The 21,438-nt window shown below is 34.8% G+C and overlaps 1 long non-coding RNA gene across 1 annotated transcript; it reads left to right on the top strand.

Annotated features, from left to right (window-relative positions):
* Positions 1–3,018: 3,018 nt before the first annotated feature.
* Positions 3,019–12,727, top strand: LOC108532004 (uncharacterized). Its single transcript, XR_001886334.1, has 3 exons — positions 3,019–3,090; positions 5,760–5,915; positions 11,876–12,727. It is a non-coding gene; the product is annotated as an uncharacterized LOC108532004 (long non-coding RNA).
* The last annotated feature ends 8,711 nt before the right edge of the window (positions 12,728–21,438 follow it).

Raw genomic sequence — 21,438 nt, 5'->3', positions numbered from 1 at the left:
GACAACCCCATCAGAGTGGTTCACTTGTTATAATTAATGAACCTAAGATGGACACATCATTATCACCCAAAGTCCATAGTTTACATTAGGGTTTATTCTTACTGTACATTCTATGGATTTTGACAAAAGTACAATAACATGTCTCCACCCTTGGAGTAGTATACAGAATAGTTTCACTGCCCTCCAAATCCTCTGTGCACTGCCAATTCATCCTTCTTTCCCTTCTGACCTCTGAAGACCACTGAACTTTTTACCATCCCCATAGTTTTGCCTTTCCCAGAGTGTCATATATTTGGAATCACACAGTGTGCAGACTTTTCAGACTGGTTTCTTTCACTGTGCAATATGCTTTGAAGTTTTCCCCCACATGTCTTTGTGCTTGACAGCTCATTTCTTTTTGTCACTGAACAATATTTCATTGTCCAGATGTATTACAGTTTGTCCATTCACCTACTGAAAGACATCTTGGTTGCCTTCAAGTTTCGGCAATTACGAGCAAGTTGTTATAAATATCCACGTGCAGGATTTTGTGTGGACATAAATTTCAACTTATTTTTATAAATAGCAAAGAGTGGGGTCATTGGATAGTAGAGAGTACATTTAATTTCATAAGAAACTGCCAAACCGTCTTCCAAAATGGCTATACTGCTTTACATTTCATCCAGCAATGAATGAGCATTCCTGTTGCTCCACATTATCACCAGCATTTAGTGTTGTCGGTGTTTTGCATGTTCACCATTCTACTAGGTGTGATTACGTTTTTAAGCATAAGAATTTGCAATGCTTTCAAAATTTTAAAAATTGATTTAAATATTTGGGTATGTGGTAGCATATACAACATTTCTCAAAACAAATTGATCATTGAAACATTTTACTGGGGGAGAGCCTAGGAAATAAATATTCCTGGGGACCTGCTGACAGCATTTTTTATCTCTGGTACCTAGCCTAGCATAATGCCTGACACACAGCAGCTGTCTGTGGAATAAATGAATGCTTGAGTTTGGAGCTCATAGAGAGATCTGGCTTGGCTGGAGCTTGAATGAATTCAGATAAAATGGGATAATCTTGGGCCTACTTACAGAAAAAGAAGGCAGCATTCATATGCAAGAAAGCCCCCAGGGTTAAGAAGCTATTATATGAATGTTCTATTTTAATGGGATAGGTTAATTAAATGGTTAATTGTAGCGTTAAAATATAAATAGATATATGAGACCAATTAATTGCTTTTTTATGAGCTTTTAAAATTTTATATATTTGGCCAATACCTCACAATAATTCAGTATTCTTTGGCAGCCAATAGTTGCTGATGGCAGTTTTCTTTGTCAGAATTGTTATCAAACTGTGCTATTAAAAGAGATTGATTTGGTAAGATCTGGGTAGATCTGTAACAAAAAAACAAGCAGTCCAAGCTGTTGTCTAACATACAGGAATTTGGATAGATTTTTCTATATCCTCTTGGCTTAAGCTGTGGTTTATCATATTTTGAATGTGGTCGGAGCAAGCTTCTCCAAATGTGTCTCATACAATTATACATTTAAGCCAACATTTTATTTTGGAAAGAATGTTTATATAACTTTGTGTTTGGCTTCATATATTTATTTAATATAAAATTTCTGTTGACATTTTCTCAGTTCTTATTCTAAATAGCAAATTTATGTTATTTCATTTTACAAATGAAGAATCTAAATTCTGGAGCAGATTTCAATGCAGTTTTAACAATAATAGTATGAAATAGAATAACATTTAAGAACTTGAATATTGGCCTTTTTTTAGGTCAAATTTGTTTGATGATTCAATTTATTTAAAAAATTTGTATGTAGCTTTTTATACTTTATGATAAACATTACAATAATTTCCTCTTTAGTGTTTAGACATTCTGAAATGATTTAGACTTTTTTTCTTGCTCAGGTTGTTAAGAAGGTTGTAAAAGCACTATTTCTACTTTAAAAAGTTTACAAATATACCAAATATGGTAAAGAGTAAGCACATTTTGGAAATTTGGTAATTGCTATTGAAATGTAAATTTCTATGAATTCAATTTTAATTATCATTATTCTTATTATATTAATAAAGAATATTCAGACGTTTCCAAACATATTTTATAATCAGGAAAGAAATTATATTCATGTGAATGGAGGTGGAAAATTCTTAGAATCTGAAAACACAAAACATTCACTGGATACGAGTTAAAGTTAAAAAGAGTCTTAAAATTAAATTTAGTAACAGTTATTTGTTAATCACTTTTTTTAGAACACTTGATCTGTTTTTTCAAGGGAAATGCTATAAATAATTGTTTTGGATTGAAATTGTTCCACTAGCCTATAAATAACAAATCACCCTGAAAAATGTGCCTGGGGATAAAGCAAAAGAGTCTACCTCTTTTAGAGGTAGTCCTAGAGATAGGACTAGAGATAGGACTAGAGGTAAGACTAGAGGTAGTCCTAGAGATAGGACTATTGGTAAAGATCTTTGTGTGTCATGGTGCAATATGAAAAACACGTCATAGAAAATGGGGATCACTAAAGGTTGCCAAGAGAACTGGACTAGTTTGGCTTGTGTTTTAAAAATACATCTGTGTAGAGAATGTCTCGTGTATGCAGGACTGAAGTTGTTAGGAATCTATCGCAGTTTAGGAAATTTCACAAGAGCTTGAACTGGATTATAATTCAAGGTATAAACCATGATGAGGGAATTTCCCAATGGTTAGCAAGAGAGAAAGCAATAGGTGAGGAAGAGTAGTCTCTATGGAAGGTCGTACAAAAGTGCAAGAAGAGTGAATAATTAAAGGAACTGGACTGTAAGTAGCCAAGATGGGGAAAATGGATATGGAAAGGAAAAACTGAGGTTAACACTCTGCAGTGAGGAAGAATAAAGGAAGTTGTGGGGAAGAAATACTGAATTGAGGAGTTCTCCCATCAGGTTGGAGCAAACGACTGTGTGAGTCATGATTACACATTGTGATGTATAGTTGCTAGCTCTATGATTGTGAGCTAGGCATTTGAGTCAAAGGAGTGTCTGTACAAATGCTATATCATTAAGAAGAATTTAAAGGGATTCAGATATATAAGTAAATGAATTTTATTAAGATACGTAAGTATAATTATGGAAAAGAACATTTAGCTCTACAGAGATAAGTTCTTTTAGTTCTTGCTATATGAACTTGTTTAATAATTTATTTGTATGATTCTCATACCCTGTATCTAAGAACTTAGTCAGTTTAGAAACATGACTTACTAGAATCTGAAGAAATATGGCTCCATGTCCAATTTAGGACTCACTGCTAAGCCATGGCATTGTTAATAAGCTACTATATGGCGGAGTTTGGATTTTCTCACATGTAAGTGAACCCATTAATACATTTTTTTGATGGCAAGTTAAACTGAAGATAACCCCTTATTTTCTCATCTTCTTATTAAAATAATGAAACAAAGGCAGATTTCAGTTACTTTTACAGATAATCTCAGTTTGAGTTCTTGTTCAGTTACCTTTTATTTATCTGGGCTCATGGGTTGCAGGGATTTGGGAAAATAATAAAAGACGACAAACACAAAAACTTATATACTGAGTCCCTTATCTGACCCCGCCGTGACTTCCTTTGAAGCTATGTATGCAAAGTACTTTCTGGCACCTGAGCTTAACTGAACAGCAAAAGAGACACAGTCCTTGATAATATACTCAGGGATGAATTGATTTTGTACTCATAGGCAACTGTTCACACACTAGCTCAGCTAAAGTTAGTTTACATTCTCAAATGTCAGGCTAACTGGGACCCTAAGCCTTCTGGATCTACAGCAGGTCTAACTATGGTTCTCACACCTGATAACAATCTAAAACCAAACAGTGATGATTGTAAGAGCAACATGGAACATTTTTCTCTTGTGGAGGTATATTAAATCTTTTTGTATTATTACACATCTTTCTTCTGGGTTTTTCTTTATTATTATTATTATTATTATTATACTTTAAGTTCTAGGGTACGTGTGCACAACGTGCAGGTTTGTTACATATGTATACATGTGCCATGCTGGTGTGCTGCACCCATTAACTCATCAGCACCCATCAACTTGTCATTTACATCAAGTATAACTCCCAATGCAATCCCTCCCCCGTCACCCCTCCCCATAATAGGCCCCGGTGTGTGATGTTCCCCTTCCCATGTCCAGGTGATCTCCTTGTTCAATTCCCACCTATGAGTGAGAACATGGAGCGTCTGGTTTTCTGTTCTTGCAAAAGTTTGCTGAGAATGATGGTTTCTAGCTGCACCCATGTCCTCTAAATTAGTTTTTTATTACTATGGTATTTCTGCCTCACTTTGGCAGTCATATTAATGATTGTTATGACACTATTTTACTAACATTCACTCAGAAAATTAGTCATTTACTACTATTTAAGAAATTATGACAATAAATTCAACATATATTAAAAGCATTCCTATTAAAAACAATGTTTTACACAAGTTAAACACAAATTTTAGGATAAAATTAAAATAATAAAATTTAGCACAGCAAAAGAGTATAATTTTAATTTTTTATATAAGTATTGTATATTTTAAACGAAGACACTAATTATACAAAATATGTCATGTAGAGTAAAATGAAATGTAAATAGAATTAAAGACCAAACTTTAAAATTTTTCTATTAATTTTTCTATAACAATTAAATAACTTTTAAAATGTTTTACAATTAACGTTATTGAAAAAGAATTCATAATCCAAATTTGGTTATTGAGTATACATTCTGTAAACCTCACAGAAAAAAACAGAAGAGCACTCAAGCAAGATGTTGACCAGGGCCATTTTTGTGGCTATTTGAAATTTCTGTTTTTTACAGCATGCTTTATCATCTGATATGGTTTGGGCTCTAGGTCCCCACCCATATCTCACTTGTAGCTCCATAATTCCCACATGTCGTGGGAGGGACCAGTGGAAGATAATTGATCATGGGGCAAGTCTTTTCATGCTTTTCTTGTGATAATAAATAAGGTCTCATGAGATCCCTGATGGTTTTAAAAATGGGGAATTTCCCCTGCACAAAGCTCTCCTCTTATGCTGCCTGCCCATCCATGTGAAGATGGACTGCTCCTCCTTATCATTCTGCCATGATTGTGAGACCCCCCCAGCCATGTGTGAACTGTAAGTCATTAAACCTCTCTTTTTCAAAGTTGCCAAGTCTCAGGATTTCTTTATCAGCAGTGTGAAAAAGGACTAGTATAATCATCAGAAGAAACAATTCAAACTGTTTAATAAAATTCAAAAAGTCATCAAGAGCAAATATAACAGAGATTGGATTCTTGTGTGAGTCAGGATTCTTTCAGAGAAATAGAACTAATATGGAGAGAGAGAGAGGAGAAGAGAGAGAGAAGAGAAGAGAGGAGAGAGAGAGAGAGAGATGTACACATACATATGGAGAGAGAGAGATGTATATTTATTTTTTAAAATTTTAGGGAATTGCTCATTCCATTGTGGAGGCTGGCAAATCCAAACTCTGCAGGGAAGGGTGGCAAGCTAGAGATCTGGGGAAGAGTTGCCATTAAAGAGAAACTTTTAAGGGAAGATACTTCTGCTTCCCTCTGACAAATTACATAGGGAAGAAATAAATGCAGATACAGGATCTGAAAATAAATTAATTAATAAAAGTGCATGTGTGTGTCCCTGTGTGTGTTGGGGTTGGGGATAGTTGGTTTGTGGTTGTGTAGCCCTGAAACTCTCCATCTTGCAGATAAGATAAATTCTCCCCTTACCTCTATGTTTCCTTTGCAGAACTTCACATGCCCTAAGAGTCAAGAGGTTATCTCTGATTTCCCATGCTTCATGTAAGACCAATCCTCCACCATCCTCCAGGGCCCCTGTGCAGAATCCAAGAGATGGGGAATGGCAAAGTTGTGTGCCGTGGATTAGAAGCACTATTAATAAGAGGTAACCAGGATCTCAAAGGCTCTTCATATTTCTGCTAAGACTTAAGAAACTTTCTCCCTCAGATCATAGCCTCTCAGACTAACCTAATCACATAATTTATCTCTATGTATTATAATCACTCAGGTGCCCAAGACTCTATGGTTATCTCTCATGACCTGGACATTTATGCCTCAGTAATTTTCTTAATCCAATCTTATTTTACCACATTCCCTGATTCAAAAAGCTTTCTATGTGTCCTCCGGGTCTTATGATCTGGCATCTGCAGAATCTCCTGTATCTTCAAACTCTTCTCTGAACATTTATTTTATTTGTTCTAATCCTAGCTGAGCACTCCTTTTTGGTCACTATGTTTTCCCTACAGTCCTCTTGAGTAACTTAAGTAATGTGCTCACACCTTAACACTAGCTCTGAAGGAAGGGCTGTTATCTCTTCTACATCCCACATGTTGGCTTCTTCTGTTCTCATCGCCAGTTTCAGACTAGTTTTTTATCCCTTTGGCCTAAACTCCTCAAACTTTGAATAACATGACCTTTGTTTATTGTACTTACTAGTGTTCCTTTTTGCATTGACCAACAGTTTCTCAAGCTGTTCTACCTTATTTCTTCATCAAAAAATTATAGATTTTGACTCAATATCATTCTCTACGGCATTGCTTCAGTCACAAGCATTAAGAGATGAACTTCCATAGACAATTCTTCTTAATTTTTTTTTACCTCCTTTCCTTCAAAGATTTGTTTTTCATGCTTCCACAAACACTCAATTCTATATTATACTTTGACATTGTCATTTTGAATAACTGAGGACTCTCAATAATCTAAATTTGACATTTAGTACACAACCTTTGGTTCTAAACCTTGTGGCTATTCTTTGACCTGAGTAGAACATAACAATTTATTGATCCATTTTTACTTGCCCTTATCAACCTCAATTTAGACTCTATGCTAATATAATTTCTTTTTTGCATCTATGTTGCCAGCGACATCTATTAATATATTGTTCTCCAATAATTAGTTCTCAGTATTCATCTTAATTGACCTTTGTAAAACTTGTGTCAATTTATTATTCCATCATTCTTAATATTGATCATCCACCTGCCACCTTGGATTAACAATCTCTCTTGATTTTCCTCTTACCTTGCTGAATGTTCCTTCTTGTATTATTTGCAGGCACATCGTCATCAACTAAACCTCTAGGCTTTGAAGTGGACCAAGGCTCAGTCATAACCCCTCTCTCTTTTTTCTCTATATCCTCAGTCTGTAATGAACTTATCTTGTCTCATGGCTTTAATATTAATATATATTCTGTTCACTCTCACTTGTGTATCTCTATACTAATGCTCTGCTTTAAACACTCATTTCTTAAGCCTATAGAACATTTCCATTAGGAAGATTAATAGGTATTTTCACCATCACTAGCTCAAACCTGAATTCCTCATATATATATATATAGATGACATTATCTTACAAAATCATATAGAATATATTGAATATATGTATATATTTTTCCCAATCTTTTTCTCTTACAATCATTCACATTTAGGAAAAGATGCTTTCAGGTAAAGAAAATAGCAAGTGCAAAGGCCATGATACTGGAGTGTTTGTAATATGTTTGAGGAAAAGTAAAGAAAGCTGGATGCCTGGAGCTAAGTTAGAAAACTGGAGCATAGTAGAAGATATAGTTAGAGAGGTAATGAGAGACAGATTGCCATGGGTCTGGGTTGTCATTGCTATGACTCTGGCTTTTGATATAAGTTGAGATGTGCAGTTATTGGAGGGCTATATAAGCACAAGGATGACAAGTTCTAATTTATGTTTTATATCAATTACTGAGTGTTGTGTTAAGTATAGATAGTAAGAGTTAAAAATAGAAGCTAAGCAACCAATTAACTCAGCAACCAATTGTGATTTTCACAATAGGTCAGGAGACAGATGATGGTGTTTGTCCAGGGTGTCATGATGGAAGATGCAAAAGTGGTCTAACTGAATATTTTAAGCTAGTGATGATAAAATTTGGTAGTTTTCCAAACAACGCTTTTATAATTTTTTTCACTGACATCTCCTATGTAAAATGCTACTAAACTGAATAAGTAGGCATGACTTTTAGAGAAATAACTTTTCATTAAAAGTATTTTTGAAATGTTTAGAAAGAGACCTGAATTGATTATATGCATACCTCTTAATTCAGAGGCAGCATATAAGCCAAAAAGAATCATCCCTCATGTAAACATAATGCTAAGCCTAGAGAAAAACCTCACTATGTATAGACATCCTCAGCTTATGGTGGTTTGACCTGTGATTTTTCAACATTATGATGATATGAAAGTAACATGCATTCAGTAAGCTTTTCTACCAATGATGGGGTTGTGTCCAGAGAAACCCATTATAAGTTGAAAGTCTCTTTCGACATAAAATATTTTTGATTTACAATGGGGTTTTCTGGACATAACCCCACGATAAGTTGAAGATTATCTGTATCTTAAATATATAAATAAACATAGAAGCAAAGTCCAAATGGAGCGCACATGAAGAGGTATGAGGCCATAGAAAAACACAGAGGTTTATCATAAGGGGACTTACATTATGTTAAGGAACATGAACTATGTTGAACTGTAAAAGGTCAGTGAAATGTTTTAATCATAGGAATTTATTAAATAAATAATTATTTTCTAAAGACCACTCAGAGTCAAATAAAGATTGAAATGGAGAAGGGCCCTAGAACAAGGAAACATGCCAGGAAGTCATTATTTTCTTTTATTATTATTATACTTTAAGTTCAGGGGTGCACGTGCAGAATGTGCAGTTTTGTTGCATAGGTTTACACGTGCCATGGTGGTTTGCAGCACCCATCAACCCATCACCTACATTAGGTATTTCTCCTAATGTTATTCCTCCCCTAGCCCCCACTCCCAACAGGCCCCTGTGTGTGATGTTCCCCTTCCTGTGTCCAAGTGATCTCATTGTTCAACTCCCACTTATGAGTGAGAACATGCCGTGTTTGGTTTTCTGTTCTTGTGTTAGTTTGCTGAAAAGGATGGTTTCCAGCATCATCCATGTCCCTACAAAGGACATGAACTCATCCTTTTTTATGGCTGCATATCATTCCGTTGTGTATATGTGACACATTTTCTTAATCCAGTCTACCATTGATGGACATTTAGGTTGGTTTCAACTCTTTGTTATTGTGAATAGTGTCGCAGTAAGCATACGTGTGCATGTGTCTTTATAGTAGAATGATTTACAATCCTTTGGGAATATACCCAGTAATGGGATTGCTGGGTCAAATGGTATTTCTGGTTCTAGATCCTTGAGGATTTCCCACACTGTCTGCCACAGTGGTTGAACTAATGTACGCTCCCACCAACAGTGTAGAAGCGTTCCTATTTCACCACATCCTCTACAACATGGTACTGGTACCAAAACAGATATGTAGACCAATGGAACAGAACAGAGGCCTCAGAAATAACACCACACATCTACAACCATCTGATCTTTGACAAACCTGACAAAACAAGCAATGGGGAAATGATTCCCTATTTAATAAATGGTGTTGGGAAAACTGGCTAGTCATATACAGAAAAATGAAATTGTACCCCTTCCTTACATCTTATACAAAAATTAACTTAAAATGGATTAAAAGCTTAAATGTAAGACCAAAACCATAAAACTCCAGAAGAAAACCTAGGCACTACCATTCAGAACATAAGCATGGGCAAAGACTTCATGTCTAAAACACCAAAAGCAAGGGCAAGAAAAGTCAAATNAGAGGCCTCAGAAATAACACCACACATCTACAACCATCTGATCTTTGACAAACCTGACAAAAACAAGCAATGGGGAAATGATTCCCTATTTAATAAATGGTGTTGGGAAAACTGGCTAGTCATATACAGAAAAATGAAATTGTACCCCTTCCTTACATCTTATACAAAATTAACTTAAAATGGATTAAAAGCTTAAATGTAAGACCAAAACCATAAAACTCCAGAAGAAAACCTAGGCACTACCATTCAGAACATAAGCATGGGCAAAGACTTCATGTCTAAAACACCAAAAGCAAGGGCAAGAAAAGTCAAAATTGACAAATGGGATCTAATTAAACTAGAGCTTCTGCACAGCAAAAGAAACTATGATCAGAGTGAACAGGCAACCAACAGAATGGGAGAAAATTTTTGCAATCTCTCTATCTGACAATGGGCTAATATTCAGAATCTACAAAGAACTTTAACAAACTTACAAGAAAAAAATAAACAACCCCATCAAAAAGTGGGCAAGGATATGAACAGACACTTCTCAAAAGAAAGACACTTCTCAAAAGAAGACGTTTATGCAGCCAACAAACATATGAAAGAAAGCTCATCATCACTGGCCATTAGAGAAATGCAAATCAAAACCACAATGAGATACCATCTCACATCAGTTAGAATGGCCATCATTAAAAAGTCAGGAGGGCCTTCTTTAATGATTTAGTGATAAGTTGATGATTGCTTGAATTAGGGATACTAGGATAATGTGGTGATAAAGACAAGTGAATGTATTTAAGAGAAGTTGCGAATGGTAGCACGGCAGGACGTAGGGATTAGTTATGCATCAGAAAGTAGGGGAAAGGAAGAATTAACACATAATCTGAAACTTTGACTTGGACTTTTGGGTGATGAACAACCAATTGCTAAAATAAAAAACATAGGAAAATAAATGAGACTTTGAGGTTGAAGAGGAAACAGGATTGATAATGGCCACAGTTTTATATATGAGATATCTCTAATTTATATAAGTAAAGATTTCTCCTAGGCATATAGTTATATAGCTGTAGAAAAATGAAAATGGAATAGTATATTTACAGTTATAGAAGTGGATGAGTTCACCACAAAAAAAGAATCTATAGAGATAAAATAACAGAGGCAGTTCAGAAATGGCCAAGGAAATTTTTAAGATATGAATAAGTAAGAAGATACTGTAATAAATAAATGAGTAGATAAAAGAAAGAATAAGAAGCATAGAAATTGAGAATTTTTGTCAGGCACTTTTTTCTTTTATTATTTGTTCCTATTAATTCATTGTTTAAATGAAATAGTATGGTGTTATACTACATAAATATGCAAAAGCTTGAAATATTCGGTTGAAACAAAGCAGTTAATCTTAATCGAACGTCTTGGGTACATTTAACCTATTTTGAAAACCAATAGTTTAAACAAATTGCACTCATAAGAAAAAGCTAAATGAAGCTTCTAACTAACAAATATTAATTTTTAGGGAATAACTTGGTAAACATACCCAATTCCTTGAAGTTGCATTTGTTTCGAGAGTGCTAAATTATACTTTCCTGTTTTCACTATGGAGATGACAAAAAGGACCAGATATAAATTGGAGAACAGTAAATTTAGGCCCATTACTAGGAAATCCAAAAACTACCAGATAGAAAAGTAGACACTGGTGAATCTTACAAACACAACTAAATCAATCAGAATAAATAAAACCAATATCAAATAAAATATAAAGCACAAACATTCCACATGATTTACAAAATGTATTTATGTTTTATTTGAGAATAGGTGTTGCTCTGTTGCCGGGTTGGAGTGCAGTGGTGCTATCATAGCTCACTGTCCAGTCAATCTCTTGGGCTCAAAGAACCCTCCCATCTACCTCAGCCTCCCAGCTAGCTAGCACTTCAGGCACATGCCACCACACCCAGCTAATTGTTTATTTAAACTTTTTTTTTTTTTTTTTTTGTAGAGAAAAGGTTTCACTATGTTGCCCAGGCTGGTCTCAATCTCCTGGCTTCAAGTGATCCTCTTGCCTTGGCCTCCCAAAGTGCTGTATTTACACACATGAGCCCCTGATTGGTAAACTTTAAACTGTTTAATTCTACCACTTGAGTATTTGGATCCAGAGTGTTTAGAACATTAATTTGTAAGTCTGGTAAGACATTTGTAAAACTTTTTTTTTTTTTTTTTTTTTGCACAGGAGTAAAACACAACTTACCAAAGCATTCTCTAAGCAAACAATAATTTAGAAATCTGAAATAATATCTACCTGACAGTAGAAAGTCAATATGTGTAATTGGGCCATCCAGTGGAATCAAGAGAATTGTCAGTAAAGCATCCCCTGAAGCAATGTGGATTGCACAGCTCACAATATGATGGACTGAACACAGCAAGAGTCCACTTTTGTTCAGCAAAACAGGCTGCCAAGGTGCTCAACACAAGCAAGAGGGCTATTTTATCGGTGACATTATCTTACAAAAATCATCAGTGTGCTCTTACGTGAGCTGAAAGCCCTTGTAAGCCTTCCTGGGGAATGTAAAGTTTAGCCAACTGAGAGATTGACATTCACCCAGCAGAATGAAGTAGATGGTGGATAGATGAGTCAGATCAGTGCCTTCAGAAAATCCCAGCTAACTATTCGGTTATAATTAGTATTTTGGAACTGCTGTCCATGTTTGATTCTGACAAGGAAAGATTTCAATGTTTTATTTTTTCTTGGAAAAAAAAAAAGGAGATTGTCTTTTTTGTCATAGTACTAAAATATGTGTGCAAGAATCCTGTCACTCAGAAAATCTCTGGATCTGACTGTCAAAGGAACTTTGGGCATTTTCAGGATGTTAATGAACAGGCATCCATATCTGTATCTTGCACCTGAAGTCAGATGTCACAGTTAATGTGCACTGAGTATCATAGTACACTTCCACAGAATATACAAGATATTCCAATGGCATAACCCCTGGTTCCTTCAGAGCCAATGAGTATCATGAACCTGTGATTTCTTATGTGATTCCAACTCAACTGACTGAGAAGTGAATAATTCGGTCGACCTAGTTTTGCGTGACATTTGTTTTAGCATTGTATAGACATTATCTCAAAATAAAAATTGAGGTAGATAGCTGAGAAATGTCACCCAATTATTTTAATTTCTTAATTTTCTATTATTTATGCTTCTATAAAAATACGTGCATATATAGATACACACACATACATACATAATTTTGAGTTAATTTTATTATTCTAATGCCAGAATTCAAAATAAATAAGGAAAAATAATTTTACTTATTTCATTGAGCTAAGAATACATTTCATATGAAAATAATTTGAGGGAGGATTTTGGCAACATGGCGGAATAGGAAGAACCAGGAATCTGTCTCCCATCTGAGACAACAATTGCACTGGCAGAGTGGGTCTGATGATACTATTTTGAGATTTAGAGTCTATTAAAGGCATGGAACTTCCACGAAAGGCTTGGATAGTAAATTGTGGCTAGTTTTAGTCAATTTCAGCTCCTACTACAGTAGCAAGTACCTATTCTCAACTCAGCCTCATGGCAGCTGTGCACATGTTTCTAGAGCAACTTCCATACAGCTGGCACATGGCAGGATGGACAAAAAGGATCCTCCCATCCAAATATCTAGAATATTTTCTGTGATTACTAATTGCTACTTCTGAGTTCAGACTTACAGAGAAAAGGATGGGTGGATATTGTTGCTTTACTTCCCCACGCTGTTGCAAGCCCTTCTCCTTTTGGCTGAAGTTACTTCCGGAAAATGTTAAAGGCTGGAGCCCTTCTCCCTGTCCCTTTATTTTTTTTCTCTTTCCCTTCGTGTTGCCAGACATTAAAGACTAGGATGTTACAAGGTAACAGCATATATGAGGAAGGATAGAAAGTAACTACGCATGCCCAGGAAAAGGTACAAGCTCAGAAAAGACCTGAGAGGAACTTAAGTTTACATCCCAAACTGATTCTTGACAACGAGATAGCAGAGACAGTAATAAACAAACAAACAAGCAAAAAGCCAGCAAACCCTGGGAAACAGAGAGTTTGATTTTCAGAGTCACCACAGTATTAGATTCGAATGTTCAATTTTCTTTCTTTTTTTTTTAAAAAAAATATTATTTTACTTTAAGTTCCGGATACATGTACAGAATGACCAGGTTTGTTACACAGGTATACAAGTGCCGTGGTAGTTTGCTGCACCTATCAACCCGTCATCTGGGTTTTAAGCCCCACATGCATTAGGTATTTGTCCTTATGCTCTCCCTCCCCTTTCCCCCTACCCCCCAATAGGTCCCGATGTGTGTTGTTCCCCTTCCTGTGTCCATATGTTCTGACTGTTCAACACCCACTTACGAGTAAGAACATGCGGTGTTTGGTTTTCTGTTCCTGTGTTAGCTTACTGAGAATGATGGCTTCCAGTTTCATACACGTCCCTGCAAAAGACATGATCTTATTCTTTTTTGGCTGCACAGCATTCCATGGTGTATATGTGCCACATTTCTTTATCCAGTCCATCACTGATAGACATTTGGGTTGGTTCCAATTCTTTGCTATTGTGAATAGTGCTGCAATAAACACGCATGTGCATGTGTTTTTATAGTAGAATGATTTATAATCCTTTGGGTATATACCCAGTGGTGGGATTGTTGGGTCAAATGGTATTTCTGATTCTAGATCCTTGAGAAATTGCCACACTGTCTTCCACAGTTGAATTAATTTACAATTCATTCCCACCAACAGTGTAAAAGCATTCCTAATTCTCCACAGGCTTGCCAGCATCTATTGTTGGACCCTACCTAACACTATAAATATAATAATTAACATACAATGAATAAAATTTCTTAAACTACAAAACTCTTAGAAGAAAACATAATGTGAAACTTAAAAAATGTTAAATTTAGCAATGATTTTTTGGATATTAAACCAAAGGCACAAGCACCAAAAGAAGAAAGTAAACAAGACTTCATGAAAAATTTTTAAACATTGTGAATCAAAACACAATATCAGCAGATATAAAGGGCAGCCCACAGAATGGGAGAAAATATTTGCAAATTATGAATCAGATAAGAGACTATATCTCGAATATACAGAGAATTTCTAAAATTCAGCAATAATAAAACCACCAATTCAAAAATGGGCAAAGGACATTTCTTTAAAGGAAATATAAAAACGGCCAATAAACACACATACCCACACTGTTTGTTTTGTTTCTCTGGAGAGCATCAATTAAAAGGTACATTCCTGAGTATTTTATATATGCCTAGGTTTCTAAGCATTTTATGCAGTGCAACCAGTGTTCATACCACTATAGAATTAAGGTAACAATAAATGTCAATGGCTCTAAAGTTGGTATTGAATAAGTGGATGAGAAACAGAAATTGAAATAATCGTAACATATAAGTTTATAAGGAATACAGATGAAGACCAAGTTGCCTAAGTGTTCAGAGGAAGCGGTAAAGAGAGCAAGGAGAATGGGGAAGAAAGTGATTATTTCAACTCATTTTAGGCCCTGAGGACCAGTTTAGAGCTATGTTTCAAATTATGTAGATATTCATTCAGAGCACAGTTCTATATGAATCAAGGACAGTGTTCTGAGACTTAAAATAAAGGTACATGTTGTTCCCTATACCTTAGACTGAATATAGAAGCAATTTTTCACAGGATACATAATATGATTCTCACAAAGCTCATTAGAGAATATCTAGAAAGAGAAAACGTTAGGGAAATCCAATCATAATCACATTTTTTAAAATAATGTGTTCTTTATATAAACTTTATGTATTGATAAATGACTACATATATAGATTGGAGTTTGAATAAGTGACTACATAATATAAACTGTTTTCTCCTTTTAATGATAAGGATAAAAATACCACCATTAAAAAATAAATTTTTCTTCAACAATAACTGCGAAAAGGAGCATTAAAAGTTGCACAAATTAGCAGGTCTGGATTATCAGTTTGTCTTTAATATTGACTCTTAAGAACAGCAATTCACAGGTTATTCTAATATCAGGATGATTAAATTACTTTGTACTTGATGTTTTCGCCTGAAAAGTGTAACTAAATAAGACCTCCACTGGTTATAGTGTTTCCATTATGCAATTGATTTTCAATTTGATGAGTGATTGTGTGATTATTTAACCAATGTTTTTATTATTGTCTAAAAGTGTATTCATAATCTACAGAGATATTCATGTTATCAGTGTGGACCATAGGTGATAACGTGTATCTATCAAACTTTTACAAACATATATAAAATCTCTATTTTGGTCTGATATTTTAAGAAAAGTTAAACCTCCTCCACAAAGAGAAAGAGTAGAAACAAACAAACCAAACAAAATATCCAAATACCCAGGCAATGTAAGAGATGAATATACAAGTAAATGTAATGAATAGGAGAAGAATTTTGTCTTGGCTGATGTTTTACTAAAGTATAATTCATACATAGATTCAAAAATAATACAAATACCTAATCCGGAAGCTATGAAGACATGTAATAGTAAATAAGTGTTTGCGTTATTGCCAAATACACTTTAGTCTCCAACTTTTCTGATAGTTTTGTGCTTTGTAAGGTTGTCTATTCTAAATACATATATTAATAATACATATAATATATATAACATATTAATAATCTCTTAATGCAACCACAAAAAAAGAATTTGCCTATAGAAAATCAAAAAATAAAAAAAAACTGGCCTAAATAAAACTGAATAAAGAATCTAAAATAAAACTGTTATAAATCTTCATTTTTTCCAATATTTTTTCTAAGAAAAATATTACCTAGTACAGGACCCTATACATACAGTCACTTGAAAAATGTCTGCTGAATTGAGTTAAATTGGATTGAATTGAAGAAAACCACTTCTATTTTTGCTAACTTTCACTTGAATTCTATTGAAAGAACTCCTGCTGGGACTAACAGACCCTCTTTCTAACCACATATTTGCTATTTACCAATTTTTTGTCTTCTTTTAAGTTTTAACAATAAGAAAATAGATCAAGACAGATTGTCAGCTGAATTTACTCACTGAATGAATTTACTCCATTCATTTACTCATTCTTTTATCATTACATTTTCAGTAAAGCATAATGATTCTTTGAAGAACTTTTGTTTTCGAAAATGTCTCAGGTATTAATATGTTGGTTTTTTTCTGAGACGAAGTCTCGCTCTGTCACCCAGGCTGGAGTGCAGTGGCACGATCTCGGCTCACTGCAAACTCTGCCTCCCGGGTTCAAGCGATTCTTCTGCCTCAGACTCCCAAATAGCTGGGACTACACTGGTGCACCACTACACCCGTCTAATTTTTGTATTTTTAGTAGAGACGGGATTTCACCATCTTGGCCAGACTGGTCTTGAACTCCTGACCTCGTGATCCACCCACCTCGGCCTCCAAAAGTGCTGGGATTACAGGCCTGAGCCACCGCGCCCAGCCAATATCATGTATTTTTGAAAGGTTTTATACTAAATCTTTTTTTATGATTTTGATTTGTTTCTATAATTATTGTGACAGCAGGGTAAACTATTCCTATTAAGGCTGAATAATCTGGCCTTAATAGGAATTACATATTGATAATTCCTGGTTGTATTAAGCACAAGGTGAGGATTCCAGTCTGATTATAGGCAGGAGCTTTCTAATCTTGAATGCTGTTTTTAAGAATTCTGACACTACCTTGCCACATCCTATGTCTAAAACATGAGTCTTTGACTTATCATGGGAGGGTTTGGTGCTCCGAGCAACTATGTACGTAACTGAGAAGACATGGATGTTACTAGGGTGCTTCTATGTTATATTTCTATGGTATTATCAACATACCAGGTGAGCTATCAGAAAAGCTATTACTCCTCTTACCATAAATTTAAATAATGCTGCTCCATTGTGTGTTGCTTACCCCAATTACACTTGTTTAAAAAACATACTTTTAAAGATTTTAGTTTAGCTTGTTACTAATTTCTTAAGTATATTTATCTATATTCATGGGTGAGATTTTCATAATCTTTCTAGTTTTGTCATGTTTTGTATCAAGATTAAGATAGCCTAAAACAAAACAAAACAACATTTTCTTTCTGTTTCTATTCTTTTCAATAGTTTTGAAAATCTTTTTTGGAAGAAACAGTTTTGTAAAATTTCTTTCTGATGGTTTTGTAGATTTTACTAGGGATTTATCTAAGTTGGAAGTTTTCTACTTTTATAGTTTTCCATGTGAATTTCATTACTCAATAGCTATAGAGCTATTCAGATGTAGCACTTTTTTAAATCAATTTCTTCAGTTTATCTAAATTTTTAAACTTATTTACATAAAGCTCATCATGATATAATTTTTTTTGGTCTTTAATGTGTGTCTGATTTGTAGTGATGGTCCCCTTGCATTCCTGCTTTTGCCTTATGCTTCCCTGTCTCTCATTCTAAAATTTCAGTTGCAAGTATGCTAGAATTTCTCACTCTTTCTTTTAGGTTTTTATTTTCTTATGGTTTTGTGTGTGTGTGTATTTTTTTTCTCTTCATGCTATATTGAAGATATTTTCTTTTGACCTATGCTCCAATTCAGGAATTCTCACTTCAGATCTGTATAATCTGTTTGGAAATCTAACCATCAAGTATATGACTTTGTAATTTCTACTTATTTTATGTTGAAATCTTCAAACATGTATTGTATTTTCTTGGAGATATTAAGCATGTTTAGTTAAAAGTCAGTTGCTAATAACTCCAATTTCTAATACTGTTGTTGATCTGCTCCAGTTGTCTTTTGTGTCTTATACCTTGAGATTTTTAGTTTCATAGTCATTCTTTATTGCATGTTTGGTCCTTTTTTCATTGTGGACTGGAAATTATATTTGAAGAAAAAAATGAAAGAATAATGTGGCAAGGATAATGTTACGTTTTTCAAATAGGATTTACAATCCAGCCCTCCAGATGGGATAGGAGTCTTTGGGAAATCCAATTCAATGTTAACCATTGAAATGATTTGAAGATGGGTTCTTTGGCTAGGAAAGCTGAGCTATTGCTTGTTCACTCTTACATTATGTCAATCCCTTTGGATTCCTGTTTCAAATTATGGAGAGTTGATCAGTTCCCTCCCCACCTTGGCAGATCTTAGACTTCAAGTTACTCTCCCACCCTTGCAAGAATAGCAACAATTCTGCCTACCTTATCGCTGTCAGCTTCTGAACTGGCAGAGGCCCCTCAGGAGAAAAATTAAACTGCCTCAAAAGTGAGCCTCACATTTTTAGTATTATTCTCAGTTCTTGGTCTCACACTTCTTCACTCTAAGTTAGTTCTCTGATGTCTTGAAGCACATAAACTCTCTCTCTTCCTGTATGTTTTCCTGATTTTATAGTAGTTGTTAATTAGAAGATTGGTTTGAATTTCCTTTTCTGCAATTACTGAAACTCACAGTCCCATATATACTTATATATGTAGTAAACATTCACCCTTAGGACATGGATTTATGTAACATTTGGTATTTTCAGGGTGTATATTAATTTTCAGGGTTTATATTAATTACATAAACATAACAAGTAAAAAACCTAATTAAACGGAATAATAGGTAATAATAATAACTACATTTAATATTTCTTGTGCACTTACTTGTGTCAAGCACTGTTATAACTTCTTTACAAAGAAATGAATTCTTTCATATTCTTATCTATCAGTTATACTGTTAATACCTTCATTATACTGATGAAAACCGTAGCCCAGAGAAGTAGAACTAGCATTTGAATTCATCACTTTGGTTCCCAAGGTGTCACACATGATGGTACACTCACAATTTCTGAAAATTATTGACATAAATACAGGTCATAGACACATATAATGCACACATACACACATGTACATATACATAGCACACATATTATTGTGGTTAAACTGTGCTACAGAGGAAGACTAGCTAGCATTGTACACATTTTCCTGGATAAGATCAAAATAAATTCCTCTAAATTATTCATTGGCAGGAAGGGTTAGCTAAATTAATAGTCACCAAATCATAATAATCCAACAAATTCCCATAAGTGTCACCTTCTTAAGGTTTATTCACATGGAGTACTGCTCTCATCATCCTTTCTTGACCCCTGGGCTATACTAACCTCCCTCAAAAATATCTGGGCATGGTGGTGTGCACCTATAGTCCTAGCTACTTTGGAGGCTGAAGTGGAAGGATAACTTGAGCCCAGGAGTTTGAGTGTACAGTGAACCGTGATTTTGTCACTGTACTTCATCCTGGGCCACAGAGTAAGACTCTAACTTAAAAAAAAATTGCAATAGCAGACTATTTATGAAAAAATGTTATTTTTCTTTGTTTCCCGTTGGAGGCAAGCTGGCATTTTTAAAAGAATCATGCTAAATATATAAAGGGGACAAAGAGGAATGAATAATGTGCAAGAGGCATTAAAAATCACAAGGGCTTAGAAAAAACAAGTTTCTGTTCCTGTAACATTTAAGTAACTCACCAGGCCAAAAGTCCTTGTTCTATTACCCAGGAATGTTACACTCCAGCCTCAAATGGCTGGAGCCACTTTGCAGGCAATTTACCTGGCTTCAGGCCCTTCTCCCTCCCTGGTTTTCTCCATAGGGGAGAGCCATCTTATCTGCAGGGAGCTGGTCAATTGCCCAACTTGTTCTCTCCATAATAACTGTAAAAAGAAAACATTCCAAACCTGCTGCTGACCTAGGATGCTCCTACTCAGTTCTAGTTTCACTGTGATTGGCAGGCCTACAGCCTTCATAAAGGGAGTCACATACATAGAGTAATAAGAGGATTATTCTTTACTCTTTTATAAGTGAGAGGTTGGGGGTGAGCTATATGAGGCAGTCGACTCTGAATCTATATCACAGCCTCACAGCTACAGGAGAGTGACATTTTCCAATTCACTAGCAATAACTAGGTCCCAGAGAATTGCTATAACCAAATTAATTTTATGAGAAGCTAATTTATAAGCCTTACTGGCAATTGCATAATTTTAGCAGAGAAAAATAACTATGGGATCAAAGTGACCATGCTGCCATGCTATTCTCATCAGCAACACGTTCAAAATCATCACAAAATGCAAGTTTTTTTAAATCATGTCCTTGCATTTTCAGTATACACAGTTTGAAGCTTGTGACTTTCGTGACCTGACAAAATCAATGTACTCTTAATATTCTAAGACTTTCATTACATAGAACTAACAATTATAATGTATGACCAGGTTTAAACTATTTCTATTTTCTTTCTAGGAAATTAGAAACATTATGAGGTCTCCAACTGTGTTTTAGAAAAAAAAATTTTTTTTTTTTTCAATTAGCAGTATCATAGGAAGTCCACTGATTTCACTCTTACAAATCCATTCCAAGCTTCTGGCTGGTATGAAAGAAAGGAAAATTTGTCAATTATCCAACTAATTATCTGAGTATATGACAGCCAAACCAAATAATCCCTGTCCCCAGTGAATATTCTCAACTGAATTATCTAGATAACTACCATACAGATTTAATAAAATTTTTGAGAATATAAACATTTCTGTATTTCTTTCATTAATTCATGAATGAATATGCCCACAATTTATTCATCTCAGGCTTCTAGAATAATGACCACAATAAAAAAAAATGAGAGCTAGCATTTATTGACTGCTTAATATGAACCAGGCAGCGTGATAAGTGCTTTCTACGCATTCTCATTTAATTTTACAACAAGCCTGTGAAGGCACTGGCACATGTACCTGGCACAAAATGAAGCTTGTAGTTCCCAAATATCTCTTTAACTTTATCTGTGTAAACAGTTTAG

Source organism: Rhinopithecus bieti, unplaced genomic scaffold (genome assembly GCF_001698545.2).
Source record: "Rhinopithecus bieti isolate Rb0 unplaced genomic scaffold, ASM169854v2 scaffold_9712, whole genome shotgun sequence".
NCBI classification, from domain to species: Eukaryota; Metazoa; Chordata; class Mammalia; order Primates; family Cercopithecidae; genus Rhinopithecus; species Rhinopithecus bieti.
Note: the sequence above shows the minus strand (reverse complement) of the source record. Positions and strands in the feature narration are given on the sequence as shown.